Raw genomic sequence first — 7,637 nt, 5'->3', positions numbered from 1 at the left:
TCCCTCACTGCCACAGGACGGAGGGACAATGTCCTTCACTGCTATAGAACCCCGGATGGAGGGAGAATTTCCCTCACTGCCACAGGACCCTGTATGGAGGGAGAATGTCCCTCACTGCCATATGACCCCGGATGGTGGGAGAATGTCCCTCACTGCCACACGTCCCCAGGATGGAGGGAGAATATCCCTCACTGCCACAGGATCGAGGGAGAATGTCCCTCACTGCCGTAGGACCCCGGATGGAGGGAGAATGTCCCTCACTGCCACAGGATGGAGGGACAATGTCCCTCACTGCCGTAGGACCCCGGCTGGAGGGAGAATGTCCCTCACTACCACAGGACAGAGGGAGAATGTCTCTCACTGCCGCTGCCTGCAGTTGCTGTGGGGAAGTCACTTCCACCACTCCAGATGCCGGCCTGCTCTCTCTGCCATGCTGGCACAGCTGACCAAACCGCCACAGAACAGAAGGAGAAAAGGACCAAAAGGAAAGGAATGTAAAGCAAAAGAAAAGAACAGAACACACTTTTCATGTCTACATTGTCAATTCCCCTTTAGCATCTTTTTTACCTCAATTAGACCTCCTCATTCTTCTAAACTCCACAGAGTAATGACCTAAACTGCTTGATCTCGCTTCAAAAGACAAATGCCCCCCCTTCTCTGGAAAGAATCTGGCGAACCTTGTCTGAACTGCCACTTACATCCACCTCAAGGAAAGTTTATGCTAATCCAGCAGCTTTTGTTGTCATTTTCCAGCATCACCCAGATAGGTATTAGATTTACTGAACTAAATTTACTGATTTATCATGGCGACAGATAATCTTGTGACCTGCTGATTTTCTGGTCCAAATCTTACTCATTAAGTTCACAGACTCACCATGGAGCATGTTATATCCATCGCGATAGAAGTGCTCAGTATTGCAGAGACTCTATACCAACTGGCAGTGTCATAGAGTCATACAGCACAGAAACAGACCCTTTGGGCCAATTCGTCCATGCTGACCAGATATCCGAAATTAATCTAGTCCCATTTGCCAGCATTTGGCCCATATCCCTCTAATTCATATACCCATCCAGACGCCTTTTAAATGTTGTAATTGTACCAGCCTCCACCACTTCCTCTGGCAGCTCCTTCCATACACGCACCACCCTCTGCGTGAAAAAGTTGCCGCTCAGGTCCCTTTTTAATCTTTGCCTTCTCATTTTAAACCTATGCCCTCTAGTTTTGGACTCACCCACCCCAGGGAAAAGACCTCGGCTATTCAGCCTATCCACACCCCTCATGATTTTGTAAACTTCTATAAAGTAACCGCTCAGCTTCCACACTGGGTCACTGCCTCCACACTGTCACACTGGGTCACTGCATCCACACTCCTGCACTGGGTCACTGCCTCCACGCTGTCACACTGGGTCACTGCATCCACACTGTCACACTGGGTCACTGCATCCACACTCCCACACTGGGTCACTGCCTCCACGCTGTCACACTGGGTCACTGCATCCACACTCCTGCACTGGGTCACTGCCTCCACACTCCCACACTGGGTCACTGCCTCCACACTCCCACACTGCATCACTGCCTCCACACTCCGCACTGGGTCACTGCCTCCACACTCCCACACTGGGTCACTGCCTCCACACTCCCACACTGGGTCACTGCCTCCACACTGTCACGCTGGGTCACTGCCTCCACACTGGGTCACTGGTTGCTGGCATCCCCGCTTCGGAGGCCGGGGCTAGATGTCCGAGGCCGTGAGTTTGAGAATATAGAAGAGTAGAAGGCCACAGAAGGGAGGAAAGAGGGAGAAAAAACAGAAGCCTGAATTGTTCAAATAGATGCTGCTAGTGCACAGGAAAGTCTCTGATGCACACTAAAGGTGGGTAAGGTCCCTTGTAGTCAGAATTCTTAGATTTACATATTGTTTTAGTTGGAATTCCCTTTTTCCTTATCAAAGAGCTGTGTTGATTTATTTATTCATTTCATCCAACCGCACTATGAAGGCTCATGCGAATACATGCTTTTTGTGCTCCAGGGATTTCGGCTTCTATTTCAACAACATCTGGTTTGTCTTACTTGATCCGAGGAATATTGACAAATAATTGCCCGAACCCATGATTATAGTAAGGATTCCGAACACAGAATTTACAGTTCCTTCAGCACACAAGTGGTGCTGACATATATGATGTTAACCCCCTTTCCTTACTGTTCATTGGATCAATAGGATTTTGCCATTCAATGAAGGCAACTTCCATTTGAGTGACTGTGTGGTGCAACTTGCGTCCAAAACGTATAAATAACAAACAAAAAAATCGGTTTTCATGTCTTAGATATATTGAAAATCTGTAGATTCTAATCAGGCCTACCATCACAGAAAACATCTCATACAAGAAACATGTTGGAGCTCTTTCTAGACTCCTGCACCCAGCTGACCTTGTTCCCAAGACAACCGGCAAATGTGAAATGATAGATTGAAGCCAAGTTGGATTTCAGATGACCTTCAATCATAACCTCCGCATATTCAATTATCACTGAGGTTGAGGAGGGATCATTATTTTTCTGTGTTTATTTTTTTCAAAGTATAGTGCATTAGCTTCAAGACTATTTTTATACTCGAACACATGAATTATAGATTTTTTTTTCAGATAGACAGCCTACAATTAAATCCAATTAAAATCTACCATCTGAAAGTTGTCGGACACAGATGGGAGGCAGGGGAAGTGTCTAGGCTGTGATTTAATAACTTCTGTGACTTTGGGAAGTATGATTATTGGTCTCTGTCGGATCACTTGATGCAGAGAGACAACATTGCTCAGGAAGGAGTGCATTCAGTTAATAAGTAATTCCTATAAAATCCTCAAAGACATTTTCGACTTAGATCATGACACACGCTTATTGGAAGATGGAAAAGCCAGGACAGAGGCAAAAATCATAAATTTGCAGTTTTGGTTTTAAATTCCATTGCGTAAGCGTAACTTAAAGCAGCTAACACTTTTGAATGAATCAGACGTGTGTCTAAAATATGAACGGGAACTGTGGGACAAGCTAAGGCTGAAGCATTTGCAGCAATCTTCAGCCAGAAGTGCTGAATGGGTGAGCCATTGTGTCCTCCTCCATGGTCCCAAACATCACAAGTGCCATCTTCAGCCAATTCAATTCGCTTCATGTAATATGAAGAAACAGCTAAGGCACTGCTCACTGCATAGGGAATGGGCCCTGACAACTTTCTGGCAATATTACTGCAGACTTGGGTAGACTAGCTGCTTTCCTAGTCAAGATTTCCCTAGTTCCAATGTTGGCACCTACCTGAAAATGTGCAGAATTGTTCAACTAGATCCTGTATAAATCCAATGGTGCCAATCAGTCTATTCTCCATCATCTCTTAACGTTAGGTGTAGATTGCATTTCTTATTTTCTCAATGCTCAACTACCTGTTATTGTGGGATCATAATTTTCTTTTAATTGTTGCTAAGCCACAAACTGGTGTTCCCAAACATCTCTTATCAGACTGTCTCTATCAGATATCTGCTGCTATGAGTTTGTACAGAACTTGCTGTATTTTAATTTCTTTGTTTTATCTGCTGCCTTGAGTTTATCTTATTCTCAAAGCCGCCATTGTCCTAACTTCTGACCTCACTCTAATGCTGAACTAAACAAGCTACTTATGTTACAGCAACTAAAAATCTTTGCTGCTACCTTTGTGCCAAATCCAATGGGGCAGCCATTTTGTGCCACCTTTGGCCATGGTCTACCCCAACAACTACCATCACTCTTTTTACAATATGATGTTCAAATTGAAGGAGTACTGATTCATCAGCCGTTATAGGGTAGCAGGAGGTTCCCTTCCCTATGTTTGACATGGTGCCATAGGATCTAGAGTCAGGGTTGAGGACTCCAAGGAATATGCCTCCTGATTGTATACTACTGTGGTGCCACCTTTGTTTTCGCCCCACCAGCATAACAGACCCAGAAGTGTCCATGTCTGGGAAGTTACCTATAAAGGTGTGATTCAGTGAGTAAGACTAAATCAGATAATTGCTTGACTTGGAATACTTTGCAATGGCGGATGGGCAGATTGTTATTTCTGGTGCTTGGGCCAATGCTGGTTGGCCTATCTCATTTCATTCTTTGTTGGCTGTTGGCAGTTTGGTATAACTGCTCATCCATTTCAGGGACCAGTTAAGGATCAATTACATTTTTGTGGGCCCAAGTCATACAGGGGCCAGACCGAGTAAGGTTGGCAAATTTCCTTCCCTAAACCAGTGAACCTGATGGGTTTTAGCAATAGTCTCATGGAATCACGGTCATTATGAAACCTGCTTGTTATTCAAGTTTTATTTTTGCAAAAATATACTTAATTGATAAAAAGTACTAAAGCAGTTCTGTACAGTCTTTACATATCAAGAAAAACAACCATTGGATCTTACATTTCCTGCAGTTGCAAAGACCAAAGGCATTTCATACTTGTGTAGGACTTATATTTGAGGCAGTGAGAGGGTCTGACAATTGAATGGACCCACATTGTACTTTGACAGAAAGAATTTAAATTCACATACTGATGTGGTTGGATTTTGACTTGTATCTTGATGGCATTAGCCCAGACCCTGGATTACGGATTTCCTGGCAGTTACCACACCATGCTGCCGTTCTGTGTAAGAAAGTGCCTGATTCCAGGCTTGTGGATTACACCTCATTATCCCCAGGGACGAATTAAGCAGGAAATTAAAATGCTTTCATGAGAGCCAAATGTTAAATAGTGCAAATCGATTCTTTAAAAGTCTTCCATTCACGAGCTGAAGAAGGAAGCGTGTTCGCAAATGTGTTCCCTGTCGTTCTGGCACGTTGATATCAGTTTGTTGCCCATTTGCTAGTTTTGTGTTTTTCTTTTAGTTTTAGACATATTTTCTCAGCCTTCCTCCAATAAATGACACCACATCGACACCCATACCCAGCTTGCTTTGCACTTGGCAGGGAAAAGCGTGCATGGAGGAACATCGATGTCCATTGTCTCACCTCGTGGATAGGAAATGGAGCAGCCTTGAAGCACATGGAATTGTAGAAGCTGGCCATTCAGCCCATCAAGTCCACACTGACCCTGTCCCACCCCACCCAGTGGGACTATCTGCTCTTCCCAGTCTAGCAGTTTGAGTCACCATTGTTCTGCCATTCTCACATTCCCATCACTTCATCTGAACTATCAATATCTTTTCTCCACCCTACACCGCACCACTACCAAACCCCCACAACTATAGCATAAATGCTGCCACCTTAACACTTCATTTCAGCTCTGACGAAGAGTAATCCAGACTTGAAACGTTAGCTTGCTTTCTCTCCATGGATGCTGTGTGATCCGCTGTGACCTCCAGCATTTTTTGTTTTCAGTACAGAATCCAGCATCTGCAGTAATTTGCTCCTAGATTGTGAAAAAGCTGTCTTCAGCACATGTGGTTTCCAACACCATTCCGTGAAGTGTGTAGTAACATAAACTGTCCTCTGTCATTTGTTGCTATCCAACAGGAGTGTAACAAACAAGGATATAGTAAAAACAAAAATTGATAAAGGGTCATCGTCCTATTACAGTTCCAGGTTCTCTCCGTAGATTCTGTTTGACATTTTCAGCATTTTCTGGTTTTATTCAGCATCTGCGGGTATTTAACTTTTGCAGACAAGGATTGTGGAGGTGTCTTCAGCCAAAAGTGACAAGTGAAGGATAGGGTTTGTGAGAAAGTGGAGGGGGGAAGAATTAAATTAGATTAGATCCTTAATTCCAGATATGAGCTAACTGACCCTGGCACCATGGTTCAGGAAACAGTTCAAGTGGGATGAGCAAAAAAGAACGCAGTGACAATAAGGGACAGTTTAGTGAGGCACACTGGCACAGTTCACCACTGCAAAGACCAAGAATTCTACAATGGTGCTCAGGGCTGGAGGGAAAGTTGCAGTGTGACCGTGAGGATCTAGTTATTCTGGCCCATGTAGGTACCAATATCATGGACAAACGAAAGGGTTTGCCATAGTCACTATGAGGAGCTTGGCATCAAATCAAGAAGCCATGTGCAAATTGGCATAGAGCAAATTCGAGATGTGAATTTATATCTCAATGGAAATTCGTTCTGATCCATGGGGCAATGGCACCAGTACTGAGAAACTGGGTGGGTGGGGGAGAGAAGGGGTTGCCGTACCACTGGAATGGTCTACCCCTGCACCATGCTGGGGCCAGGGTTCTGATGAACTGCACAAATAGGAAAGTAGAGAGGAATTTAAACTAAATAGAGAGGGCAACGGATCAAATATGAAATGTGGCAAATGAAAGAGCAGGGATAGGGCAGGGATAGGGCAGGGTAGATGATAGGCAGCCTGTAGTAGGAAGGTATAGAGCATGCAAGCCTAACAGTAAATCAGCAGCAAGACTAGAGGTTTGAAAGATAATAAAAGGACAAAAAAAAACTACGCAACAATATCTGGTTAGAAATGTAGGTTTGATCGAGAAACAAGTATAACTAATTAGGTAGGACACTCACAGACATTAAAAAAACGATGAATTTAAAGATTCACGCAAGAATTAGCCATTAAACAGAGTGGCAAGAAGAGGTCCACGTTGCAAACATGATTTATCAAGAAGGGGTCATGGAGATGACACACAAATGCTATTAATTAAACAAATTATTATACAAACAATAGTTTAATCATTGAAAGGAAGTCTTAGAAAGAGACAGGCAACATCAGACCTAGACATGAAAATAACATTGTTACTTACACAAGGAATACTGGAATGATCCAACTGATAAGACAATGGCACAGATCCTTACCATGTTAACACCATTAGAAACCTGGACAAGACAACACTCACAAAGACAGACAAATGAAGCACCTTTACTGATAAACCTTTAATGGAGGATTCTTTTGACAATAAAAGAATGAGAGAGATATGAAAGGAATATCAATACGGGAGTAGAGAATGTCACAAATAAATTAACGAGCTAAAAGCTCACAACTTCATAAAGAAATCTTCACTGAGCAATTCAGGAATAATACTTAAATGATACAGCATCACTGTGAAAGTGGGAGGAACGGAAACAGAGGGTAAACACCCACATTTGCAAAGCAGGAGAAATCCAACTATTGTAAAAATAAGACAATTTCACTGAAACTTCAGAACTACTGCTTCCTCCCTGGGAGCTGATACCTTACTCACTTGGAGCTTTAAGATTTCAGATGGCAGCGGTGGGGTTGGCAGCACCCGGACCCCTGAGCTTGGGGCTCGTCCAACTCTGAACGCTTTTCTTCCTTGTTCCTTCTTCTTTTCTTGTTTTTGTTTTAGTTTTCGCCTCAATTTACCTTCTGAGGAGAGCTCTATCAGTAGGAAGGCGGCTTCAGCAGCGACAGTGTTGTGGGCCCAAGACGGCCAACTGGTGAACCAGGAGCATGCGCTGGCAGCGGTGTAGCAGTGACGGTGAACTGGACACTGGCCGTGGTGTAGCAGTGACGGTGAACTGGACACTGGCCGTGGTGTGGCAGTGACGGTGAACTGGACACTGGCAGCAGTGTAGCAGTGACGGTGAACTGGACACTGGCAGCAGTGTAGCAGTTATGGTGAACTGGACACTGGCCGCGGTGCGGCAGCGACGGCGAACTGGACACT

The sequence above is a fragment of the Rhincodon typus genome, chromosome 22 (assembly GCF_021869965.1).
Source record: "Rhincodon typus isolate 14 chromosome 22, sRhiTyp1.1, whole genome shotgun sequence".
Taxonomy (NCBI): Eukaryota; Metazoa; Chordata; class Chondrichthyes; order Orectolobiformes; family Rhincodontidae; genus Rhincodon; species Rhincodon typus.
The sequence above is the reverse complement of the archived record's forward strand: the minus strand, read 5'-3'. Positions refer to the sequence as shown.